At 37.0% G+C, this 12,987-nt stretch overlaps 1 protein-coding gene across 3 annotated transcripts in view; it reads left to right on the top strand.

The window, feature by feature from the left end:
- CHL1 (cell adhesion molecule L1 like) overlaps positions 1-12,987 on the top strand; it is a 194,974-nt gene that overhangs the window by 46,249 nt on the left and 135,738 nt on the right. For all 3 annotated transcript variants that reach the window (XM_038565827.1, XM_038565829.1, XM_038565828.1), the window contains exon 2: positions 831-910. The gene's annotated coding sequence lies outside the window, so the exon portion shown is untranslated. The remainder of the gene's footprint in view (positions 1-830; positions 911-12,987) is intronic.

Below are 12,987 nucleotides of genomic sequence, written 5' to 3'. Positions count from 1 at the left end.
TTTCTTTTTAAGAGGGGAGCCTTGGAAGTAGAGCTAGGTGAGAGCTAGTCTCTTGAATTGAAGGCTTATGTTAACTGTGTAATTCATAGAGTTCTGGTCTTAGAGAGTGCTTCCTGAGAGAGCTCTCATCAGTTCGGTCTATACTGTTTTATGTTGACACATTGGTCACAGCCTCAGACAAAAGCAAGTGGATATTGTAAAGAACAGTTCATAGAGGACTGCCAAGTAGAAATTCCTACAAACTGTGGTCTGTTGCAAAATACTTGGATTTGTGAGAGAAGACATGTCAATAATTTTTTCAATGAGAAGTATAATTATGTGGCTGTTTTCTGTGAGTCTGCCCTCTCTGCTTCATTTATTCATAGATAGGAATCTATAGGATGTTTTCTATAGTAACAGAACAGTGTTATGATTTAGGAATTTGGGGATTTGGGGGGGAGAGTGGAGAGAAAGAAAAATTATTATTATTATTATTATTTTTTTTTTGAGAAAGAAAAATTAAACCCATATTTTTTAACAGGGAAAAGATAAACATGAATTTAAAAGTGTTTTTAAATTTTTTAAGATTTATTTTAAAAAGATAGAAAGCGTGCATGTGTGCAAGTGGGAGGCAGCAGGGGAGGAGAGGGAGTAGGAGAGAGAGGATCCTCAGCTGACTCCCAGCTGAGCATGGAACCCTATGCAGGGCTCACTCTCACAACCCTGAGATCATGACCTGAGCCAAAATTAAGAGTCAGCCACTTAACTGACTGAGCCACCCAGGTGCCCCTAAAAGTGTTTTGTTAGATGAAAATTGTCTCCATAACTATAACTTTCAAATCTATCTCCAGGTGCTGTAAACTACAAACAATGATCCCATCTTAATACTGCAGACGTATCGTAGTAGAACTAAGAGGAACTTAACTTACTGGTAAGAATATTTTTCTTAATTATTTGCCTTAAGCATTTTTGAAAGCATTTAATCATTGCAATGCATGGTAGAAGAGTGTAGCCAGAGGGAGTGACACAAAGAATAGACCAGATATATGACATGTAAAGATGGTAGTGGTTGTTAAGTTTCATTAAAATGCCGGCTTATTTTTGAAAGGACAAAATTCTTAACTAAAAAATACTTTTCTGTTAGCTGACCTTTTGGCATATTTGAAGGTTGCATCCTGGTATTTATCCAAACATCATTTTTTTATAGAATATTAATTTCAACATTGGGATCTGAGAAGGTTGGCTTCTTAAGAGTTTTAGTGAGAAAACCTGTGTTTTCACTGGTCAAACAGAGCTCACCCCTTTATGGTCTGAAGGGCTTTCAGCTTCAGTAACTGTCCCTTGGATTTGGATCAATGTGAAATCTGACCTGAATCCTCCTTTGGAGTTTTTTCAAATTCTTTGTGCAGTACCAGGCTGAATAGTAACTAATTTCAAAGAGCTTGGAAGAGTGAGAAAAATCCACTTTCCAGGGCCAGACACACAGTGATGTGGTTATGGGGAAGCTATTTCAGCCCTTTTAAACCTCTATTTCCTAGTTCATAAAATTGAAATAATATTAATTGTAATTGCCTATAGATACAGGTTAAGTTGGATTATTTTGATAAACTTATTAGCGCTGTGAGTAGTCCATAACATTGTTTGATAAATGTTAACAATTAATATCGTTATTAGTTTTTAAAGACAAAGTGATTTAAGAAAAAAGTGGTATCTTTTCCCCAATTATTGGGGGAAAGGACTCAGAATCAAGGTGTTTCATCCCTTTCCACTTTATTTTCAACTGCTTCTTCATTATTTTATAGTTACTAAGATCCTAGTTTATAACCAGCATATAGAAAGATTCTGCATACACCAGATAGTATCTTAGTTCTTCAGGAGTACATAGTTTGTTGGTAATGAAATGTGCTCTTGAGAAACTAACAATAATATTATTTTTTATTGTCTTTGAGAATAAGTGAGGAAATCGTATGTATGTGTGTTTTGAATAAATTTGGTCTCTTTGTCTCATGTACTGGAGTGGCATTGTTCCTCTACCATATTTAGATCCTTCCTTTGGAGCTGGCTTCAAGAGGGCTATCCTGCACAGGGTTTCCGATTCTGTTTACAGGTCTACTGGATGATTAAAAAGCATCTGTGACATACACTCATATTCTTGGAGAAAACCCTTCCTGAAATCTAATTAATCAAATCCTTTGATGATTACTGGTAATGAGGGGTACGTTTATTGTGTTAAAACACTGTATGATCTCATCCTAAATAAATTTCTAATTTATAAGAAACCTTATGTAAATCATTTCAGAAATTAAAGGATGAAATACAATGTCCAGGGTATTAAATTTTTAGAAAGTTGTTATCACACTACCATGGGAAACCTTAATTGTGGTTGTATCATGATGATGTCTTAATAATTGTGTCTTTTGACATCCTGAAAATGGTTGGCAGCCTGCAAAACAGCTATTCATTAAAAACAATTCACCCTTCCCTCTATTTTATTGAAATATGTTCATTTCCTTGTTTTCCTTGATGAATGATCACATTATTACTTTGTTCTACAAAATCAGTTCTCTTGCCATCAGTTTTCATTGTAGTGCTTGAGAAATTTAGCTTTTGTGTCTTCCAGGAAGTATTTATGAAATCATAGTCCTTGGACATGTATTCTCTCCCCCTGCACAGACATTCAAGTATCAATTTTCTTTTGAAAAATTTTTATTTGGAGTCCCTCCCCTTCCAGAGACCCTCTCAAAAATTAAAAAAAAAAAAAAGTAGTGAAATGATTTCCAAGGCCCTGATTAGACTATAATATATGAGTTCTAATTTTGCTCTTTTTGCTGTTTTCTAACACCCAGATTTATCTGAACTGGTTCACAGCCCAATCTGTGTTTAAGTGTTAGAAATTTTATGAGCTTGAGTTTGTACATAGCAGATTAAGTCCACCTATACATTTCAATTGTTATCATATCTATGTATAATTTATCTAAAGATGATATTATCCATACATCTTAACAGAAGCCTTAAGTAGTTGAATGACAGAGACTATATTTTTACAGTAGAAGGTCACATAAAATATATGGGCTTTGTTAAATATGGTGTGTCATCTTGGGTCACCTGCTGAGACTGGTTGATGGTACTTATCTCTACACACCGCTCCTCCTACTGATTTATGGGCTCAGGTGGGTCCTATTATATCAAAGACTAGGCTGCATGCCCTGGGAAGTAAGGGAGAGTAGTATTTTAATTTAAGTCCTAGCAAAGTGCTATTATGTGAGAGAAGATTAGAGCTGCCAACTCTTGCTGGCCTGTGAAGTTTTCATAAAGGTGTTGATTATTTTCCAGTGACGTCCAGATCCACTGTCAGAGACCACTCACATGTTCAGTTATGTCACGACTTGGCTCCTATACTCTGTAGAGGACAAGATATAATGACCTTTTGTTTTTGAAATGTTCTCAGTGCAATGTGCCATATACACTGCATATGATGGTGAATTTTTTGTGTCAGCTTAACGAGGGCTAAGGGATGCCCAGACAGCTGGTAAAATATTATTTCTGGGTGTGTCTGTGAATCTGTTTCCAGAAGACATTATTAGCATTTGAATTGGTAGATTGAATAGAGAAGATCTCCCTCACCAATATCTGTGGGCATCATCCAATTCATTGAGGGACCTGAATAGAACAAAAAAAAAAAGCAGAAGTGTGGATCTATTTGTTCTGTATTTGAGCTGGGATGGCCATATTCTGTCCAATATTGGTTCCCAAGCCTTTGGAATTATACTGAATTGCACCACTGGCTTTGCTGGTTCTCTGGATTGTAGACAGCAGATCATGGGATTTTTCAGCTTTCATAATATCATATGAGCCAACTCCTACAATAAATCTCTTTATATTTATCTGTATATCCTGTTCATTGCGATTCTCTGGAAATCCTATTACCCTGCACAAGCGCAGCTTACTTGGCTGATCCTACCTCTTTCTTGTTTTGTGTTTATATGCCCTCAACTCAATTGCAATTAATTGTTCACATATCTGTCTTATGAATATATCTTTGAGGGCAATGCCCAGTTCAAATACATATTTTTACTGTCAACCCTGGGTGTAGAACCTAGCACACACTAGATGCTTTATAAAGATGGGGGCAGAAAGAAAAAAGAATGAAGGGAGGGGAACATTATCCTGAGAGATCACTCCTTGGAAACTTTCTATGCTAAATTCCAGAGTTGCTTTTCTAGGTTCTATAATCTAGACAATATTCTTAGGAGTTTCTAGTCTCAAACTTGGTTTCATTTTTTTTTTAAGATTTTATTTATTTATTTGAGGAAGAATGAGAGAGAGATAATGCACAGAGGGAGAGGGAGAAGCAGACTCCCCACTGAGCAGGGACCCTCCCCCCACCCCCAGCCCAACATGGGGCTCCATTCCAGGACCCTGGGATAACAACCCAAGCTGAAGGCAGACACCCAAGCACCCCTAAACATGATTTCTGATGAATTTTAATTTTCCCTTAACTCTTATCTCTCTGATATCCCTACCTGGTCTGTTATTAGCATATAGCTAATTCACTTCAGGACAATTAGGAAGTAGAAGTAAAAGCAGGGAAATCTCTCTCAAGAAAGCCTAAGTGGTGGGGCGCCTGAGTGGCTCAGTTGGTTAAGCATCTAACTCTTGATTTTGGGACAGGTCATTATCTCAGGTTCATGAAATCAAGTCTCAGTTTGGGCATCTCAGCATGATTGATCTTATCTCTCCTTCTCCTTCTGCCCCTCCCCCCTGTTTGCACTCTCTCTTAATTAATTAATTAATTAAATCTTAGGGGGAAAAAAAAAAAAAAGAAAGCCTAAGTGGAAGATAAGTAAAATCAACCTCCTCAGAAAAAGTTCTTCTTCTTTTGCATAATTGTTAATTTTTCAGCATCTTTTGAAATGAGATATTCAAAAGTAATAAGATTTCTTTAGATGCTAGAATATTTTGCATAAATAATTTTCATATTTCAAAATGATGATACTAAACAGTATCCTGTTTCTTTTCCTTTTATCCCTTTCTTTTCAATGATATAAGCACATCAGAACTAACTCTGTGCCCTTGTCCAGAATTAATCATTCCTATCCATATTTGATGTTTACACCTTTTAAATATTTATGGGTTGTTGTGTTCCTTTATTGTTGTTTACCCACTCTGGGACATTTAAAAGCCTTACATTTCCTCCTTAGCCAAGCACTCCATTCCCTTCATCATTCTCTTGGCTGTTCTTTGGACCACCTCCAATTTGCATACATAATTTTGGTATTGAGGTGCCAAAAATACGTTTGTTTCAACTGGAGTCTTATTGGATTTGCTTTCACTCAAATTATGTACACAAATAAATGTGATCTCTAAGCCATGAAAACTCAGTAAGGACTCCAAAGAGAAGCTAGGATATATAGACATGCTGTTAAAATACTATAGGAAGATTTTAAGTGAATGAGGAAATGGCATCTCAAAATCAAATGATCAGGAATGAGCAGTGTGTGAAAAATTCTGTTTGTAAGTCCAGGTCTGTGTTGTTTTGCAGATTTTTGTTGTAACTGCCCGTCTGTTGTTTTTTAAGACTATAGTAGGGTTAGATTCAGTCTTACAGCCATTTCCTAATTAAAAAACATAGTATCTTTTTAAAAAAGATTTTATGTATTTATCTGACAGAAAGAGAGAAAGGGAGAGAGCACAAGCCAGGGGGCAAGGGTAGAGGGAAAGAGGGAAGCAGGCTCTGCTCCCCACTGAGCAGAGAGACCAATGTGGGGCTCTGATCCTAGGACCCTGGGATCATGACCTGAGCTGAAAGCAGATGCTTAACTATCTGAGCCACCCAGGTGTCCCCATTTCCTAATTTTTTAATTTATTTTTTCTTTCTTGGTAATTTCAGAAGGCAGAGTCCTTTATCAGTAGGAAAACAGTTGCTATTTCATTGCAGAGAGAAGACTGAAGTAAAATAACCATTAAAATATTCAAGGCAAAGAGACACTGAAACCCAGGGAAACTTGTGTGATTTTTTAAAATAAATGGATACTTTGAATCCTATATTGTTATTTAAAAGGACTTTTCAAGTAGCAATGTGACGCACTGCACAAATAAGATATCAATGGAATTATATAGCACAACCAAATAAATGACTTACAGTGAAATCCACTGAGGAGAGGAAATTGTGTTTTCTCAACAAAATGCCATTTTTGCCCTAAGGCATTTCATATTGGGGGAAAATATCCTGTATAACATTGACACAAATCATAGGCATCTCCCGTAAACAGCATTTTTTATTGAACTGCACACATGTGCGAAAATTTGAGGCCTTAGAGAAGAAACAAACCAATGAAATACATCACTGCTATCACCACCTGAAACTAGGGAGGGCGACAGGAGCAGACACATTTCAGAGCCTAGTGATGAAGCAGGGAATTAAGAAGTAAATCAAAGCTTCTGATCAAAGGCTAATTTAGTCTGGCATAAATGATCCTACAGTGGAAGGAAGCCTCATGCACAGAGATCAAAGATTAGTGCCACTACACACGCCACAACATTCTCTGCAAAGGGGCAAGAGAAAGCACGAGAAGGAAGGGGAAAGAAGAAATACATCAAAGCATTCTAAGAATCCCGTGCAATATAATCTCCCTTTCTCAGTACAGCATGCATTATTTTGAAAAATGAAAATGAATCTGGCTCATTTTTTATGGTATGTTTGTGTTCTACTTTTGAAATAGTGAGTAGCTGCTACTGTTCCATGTGTAAATTGACAGTGAAAGTAAAATAAATCTTATCAATTGCTTTTCCATTATCTAATAAAAGATGCTTCATTCATTTGTAGGAATTAGACATTTTTTACAGCATTCATTCATTCAACAATTACTTTTGTTTAACTGTTGAAAGCCAGTTGAGGATACAGTAGCAAACTAAAACAGACACAGTTTTTACTCTCATGAAGCTTACAATCCACTAAGGTAAGCAGATATTAATCAGGTTATTATGCAAACAAATGTAAAATTGTTGCTCTGAGACCTAGAAAGGAGTCAAAGATAGATTTGGCCTATGGTTAGAGAGTGATTCTTTGAGGAATTGGTGTCTGATCAGACGTAGAAAGTAAACTGGGAAAGAAGGTAAGGTAAGAAGGATGCATTTTGTTAGAGAACTTTATTAATGTGCTTTCATTTATCTGCGGGGGTGGGGGGTGTTGCTGGTGATGGCAGTGGAGAGTCAGTCCAGCTACGGTGCTGAGAATAGTGCTTAAATATTACTGCTTAAAAAAATGGATTTTAGTGCCAAAAGAATTTGAGTTCTAGCCCTAATTCAACATCTCAGTTGAATATTTTTGACATATTAGTCAACGTTTCTGAACCTCAGCTGCTGATCATAATCCTTGTCTCAGAATTGTCTTAATAAATGTTAGCTATCATCACCATCATCGTCGTTGTCGTCATCATCATCACCACTACCGTTCTTACCTGGGGGATTAGCACAGATTTGTGGTATGATTTTAGGCATATCATTTCATTACTTTGAGTTTCAACTTCATACTTCCATAAAAAGGGGGATGTTGGATTAAATGGTTTAAAGATTCCTTCTTGCATTTCCCATGCGAATCTACAGCTGGAAATTTCAGTCCATATATGGGAAGCTTATAACCTGGCAGGTTAGGAAAATTAGACTTTGTTTAAAAGCAGACTTTTTTAAAAAAATTCAATTAACATACAGTGTATTATTAGTTTCAGAGGTAGAGGTCGGTAATTCATCAGTCTTATATAATACACTTAGTGCTCATTACATCACATGCCCTTCTTAATGTCCATCACCCAGTTACCCCATCCCTCTGACACCCCTCCATCCCTAGCAGCTCTCAGGTTGTTTCATATGATTAAGAGTCTCTGATGGTCTCTCTCTCTGATTTCATCTTGTTTTATTTTTTCCCTCCCTTCCTCTATGATCTTGTTTTTTTTTTTTTTTAATTGGAGTTCAATTTGCCAACATTTAGCATAACACCCAGTGCTCATCCCACCAAGTGCCCTCCTCAGTGCCCATCACCCAGTCACCCCAACCCCCTACCCACCTCCCTTTCCATTACCCCTTGTTCATTTCCCAGAGTTAGGTGTGTCTCATGTTTTGTCACCCTCACTGATATTTTCACTCATTTTCTCTCCTTTCCCTTTATTCCCTTTCACTAATTTTTATATTCCCCAAATGAAGGAGACCATATAATGTTTGTCCTTTTCTGATTGACTTATTTCACTTACCATAATACCCTCCAGTTCCATCCACGTTGAAGCAAATGGTGGGTATTTGTCGTTTCTAATGGCTGAGTAATAGTCCATTGTATACATAGACCACATCTTCTTTATATGATCCAGTTTTGTTTCTTAGATTCCACATGAGTGAATTCATATGATAATCATCTTTCTTTGATTGAATTATTTCACTTAGCGTAATACCCTCTAGTTCCATCCACATCATTACAAATGGCAAGATTTTTTTTTTCTTTTCTTTCTGAGGGCTGAGTAGTATTTTATTTTATATATATATATATAATAAAAATATATATATATTTATATATAAATATATATATACCACATCTTTTTTATCTGCTCATCTGTCAGTGGACATCTAAGCTCTTTCCATAGTTTGGCTTTTGTGGACATTGCTGCTATGAACATTGGCATGCAGATGCCCCTTCAGATCCCTACATTTGTACCTTTGAGGTAAATACCTAGCAGTGACAATTGCTGGGTCATAGGTAGCTCTATTTTCAACTTTTTGAGGAACCTCCATACTGTTCTCCAGAGTGGCTGTACCAGCTTGCATTCCCACCAACAGTGTACGAGGGTTCCCCCTTCTCTGCATCCTTGCCAACATCTGTCATTTCCTGACTTGTTAATTTTAGCCATTCTGAATGGTGTGAGGTGGTATCTTATTGTGGTTTTGATTTGTATTGTGGAAGTAGACTTTGAAAGGAAACACAATCCCACTTTTTAGCAACTTTACTTACATTTCTTTAATACACATTTTAGAAATTTCTATTATCTTAGATTAAATGTTATAGCACACATTTCTTCTGCTAAAAGGCCTTTAAAGTGTTTCGGTGGGACATTTAATTTCCCATTACGGCTGGTTTCTCAAATCATTCCCTTTGTAATTGTCACATTTTTACAGTCCTATTTAAAATGAATTTAGTTTTCCAACTAAAAATATCAAGCTGAGTTGGAAATTGAAACCCAAGGACTGTAAAATCAAATGATAAAAAATGAGGCTTCAAGCCAAAGTTTTCAACCATCACATCTAGATAGACCACTAGGAAACTGTTCTTTTTATCTTATTAAATGCATAAGAGTACTTCTAAAGTTATTTTGGTCAAATGAAATTTCATAACATTTTTAAATCTAGAAAGGGGAAAATGGTTTATTCTATACCTTGTTAATTATTAAAATCTGTAAATATTTGGCTTGATTGGGGTATCTTCTTGAGTGAAGGCACTAAAATTACAATTCTTTCAGCTCTTTACAAAGTTTACTTTTGACTATATTTTGTTAAATATTTAATTTTTTTGTAGCATCACAGATACGTATTTTTTTCCATGTAGTATTTTAAAACTTCATTGCTGTGCTTTGATTGATAAACAGTCTGTTTTCATGTTTATATCTTTACCCTTAAGGGATACATATTAAATGCATTAACTAAGTAGCCCAGATGCTACTGTATCTACAAGTTAGAGAACTGAGATGTTAACTGACTCAAGGTCAACTACATATTTATTGAATGAGAATTACATTTTCTACCTCCCAACTTTTGGAGTAGTACATACTTCACAGTACCTCACTGATTTTCAAATGTTCTCTAAGACCCTACTCAATTGAATGGAAGCATGCAAACCCTGACATGAATCAGATCTGGTTAAATTGGTCAATCATTATCTGATTGGCCTCAATGATTGTAGCATTAAATAGTATTTCACGTTGATTTCCCTTGCTATTTTTTCTTACAATATTTCCCATTTAGTCAGCCTCTGTATTGATATGCTTTTCATTTGTGAGTGTCCAATTATGCCTTCATGTTGGATGGAAGACTGATTAGCATGCATTAATTAAGGTAATGAAATAATTATACTTATTATGATATAACTATATAGTAACCACCATTAGTATGACCTAATTATCTAGTGGTTATGAGCATGTGGTTTGGATATCTGATTAAAGTGAGCTTGAATTTGACCTTCAGTATGTACTATTAATGTGTGCTCATGCAAGTTAATCTCCTTGAGCCTTAGTTTTTTCATCAGTAAAGAGATGATAGTACTTAGAGTTTGTTTTTTAATAGATAAGTTATTTAACTTATTATATTTTATACATGATAAAAGCTCCATAGTTATTACTAACATTAATTTTATTGCCCTAGTCATAAGGAGACACACACACACACACACACTCACACACATAAAATTATGAGACAGTCATGTTCCCATAGCACCACAGTTTTAGAGGTGGGAAGGTAATGCAAATTTGGTCGTAATGAGTTCTTCGCTGAGGATTTATTAAACTCAAGCTGGAATAACAAGCTGGTCACAACAAATAATGCTGTATATAAGCAAGACAGAAACAATAGTAAAGCAAGACAGCATTGATGGTGTTTGGATTCCAGAGTCCAGAGGTCCCTGGGGCTAATTCTTTCACTGGCTTTTCTCTAGTTTTTGTTTATAGGCCAATAAATTCCACTTAATTAAGTTAGTTTGTTTTAGATTTTCGTGACCCACTAATGGAATCCGATAATGTAGTATCTTAAGGAACACATTTCTTCATCCTTCAGTTAACATTTAATATTCCCAAAAATGTCTTATTACTTATTTATTTACATGCTTATTTTCTCTCTTCCCATTACTAAAATGTAAGCTCTGTTTGGACAAGAACTTGCAACAGTTTTCCTCAGGTAGTAGAAAATCCCTACCACCTAACAGGCACTCAGTAAATATTAGGTGAGTGAATGGATGAAGGGAGAAAGGAAGGAATAGTCTTTAAAAAAAGATGCTTCATGATCAAAATGGCACCCATAATCTTTCCCAAGTAGATTAGGTAAAGATGGATATTTAACATGTATTGAGAACTTTACTTTGAGCTAGTCATCATGTTAGGTATTGTACACCTTTTAAGATTATTAGTATCCTCCCCATTTTACAAATGAGGAAATAGAGGGACAGTGAGATAAAGCCACAGTGGTAGATTCTGTAATGCCCTGCCCTAATCAGCCTTTGAGAACCAGTTGCTCTCCATCCTGCTTGGAGTGCTGCCAGCAACCAGCCCTTACATGTCACCTCCCGACCCATTAGGCTGCCTCAGCTGAAGAGAGTACTCCCTTGCTCAAGGTCATGTCTCCTTTCCAGGGCAGCCCGTATCTAAGGCCTCATGTGGAGGACAAAGGCCCAACTCAGGACAGCTCTAAGGATCATGCCCACTCCAGAACTCCCTGTAAGGTAGGCTGAGGCCTATCTTCACCCTGTATTACAGCACCACTTCTCACTTCATCCAGTTCACCTTCCTTCATATTGTTCACTATGCTTTCATTTCTAATCTCTCATTAATAGACCAGAGTCTGCTTTTCAGGAAAACCAGCCTGCTGTGGTGACTTGTGAAGCTCTCTGCCCCAGCTAGTGAGGAGGCCTCTTTGAGGAGATAGAGCGGGCTTAGAGCTGCACTTGCTAGAAGAAGTTTATCTCTAAGTCTGAGTGGAGGAAGGGCTAGGCTAGGCATTCTCTAGGATCTTAAAGATGACAATTTTAGCTGGAACACAGGGAGCTGGGAGGGAAGAGGCTTGAGAAGGTAGTGGGCACCTGACCATGCAGGGCTGTGTAAAGCATGCAAAGAAGTTAGACTTTTATTTTTAATTGTTTATGTCCTTCTTTATACTCATGCACCAGGATCTGCCTACTACTGTCTCTAGCTACAATGAATCTGCCCTTTGGGGCCCATTTCTGCCCTATGAAATTTTACTAGAATTTAATTTTTCTTTCAGAATGCTATTTATAGACTCATTTTTTTTTAGACTCTTTCATTTTTAACCTTCTCACTGGCTTCCTACTGTAATTACAGTCTCAAAAAGCAGTTGTTTTCTGGGAAAAAAAGGATGTTTTGAGCTACTCATTGTGACTTAGTTGTCTCTAGTTTAAAACTTTCTTTAGCCACTTGAACAGACTTGATTCCAGTTGTTTTGATTCAAAGGCAACAGGGAAGATTTCCTAGAGATTCATGTGATTATAGAAACCTTTTCAGAAATTTTCAGTGATCATGGTTTATACCACATTGATTTACAGTGTGGGGTCATTCAAGTGACCCTTGGAATTCAGTAACTTCTAGGTCACAGAGAAGCACAGATGAGCACCATACCATCTTTGTGTTTGGTAACTGATAGGTTGTGTGTGTGTGTGTGTGTGAGTGAGAGATACAGGCATAACACACACACACACAGACACATACACACACTACACTATCTTGGTATACTGTCTGGATGAGGTCTAAATGCTAAGGGTTGGGCAGCCCTGGTGGTGCAGCGGTTTAGTGCTGCCTACAGCCCGGGGTGTGATCCTGGGGACCCGGGATTGAGTTCCGCATCGGGCTCCCTGAGTGGAGCCTGCTTTTCCCTCTCTGCCTGTGTCTCTGCCTCTCTCTCTCTCTGTGTCTCTCATGAATAAATAAATAAAATCTTTAAAAAAATAAATGCTAAGGGTTTTCATCTATTTGAAACAAATATCAATGCTTGGAAGAAGCAGTGTGGTATCTGCAGTCTGGAAGATACAGAGATTAAATGGGTCATATGTGTACTGCAGGCCTTATTTTCCTGCCTTATTTTTCCCCAGTGTATCTTGACAACTTAGAACAATGGTTCTCACCTTTGACTGCTTATAATAATCACCTGTGGCACTTTTTAGATCTGAGGTTCTCTGGGAAGATCATCTAAAACTGTAGCTAGAGCCCACATAGCTGTTTTGGTGGTGGTGGTGTGGTGGTTGTTCTTTTC

Source organism: Canis lupus, chromosome 20, assembly GCF_011100685.1.
Source record: "Canis lupus familiaris isolate Mischka breed German Shepherd chromosome 20, alternate assembly UU_Cfam_GSD_1.0, whole genome shotgun sequence".
Classification (NCBI taxonomy): Eukaryota; Metazoa; Chordata; class Mammalia; order Carnivora; family Canidae; genus Canis; species Canis lupus.
This window is presented reverse-complemented; position numbering and strand designations above follow the sequence as displayed.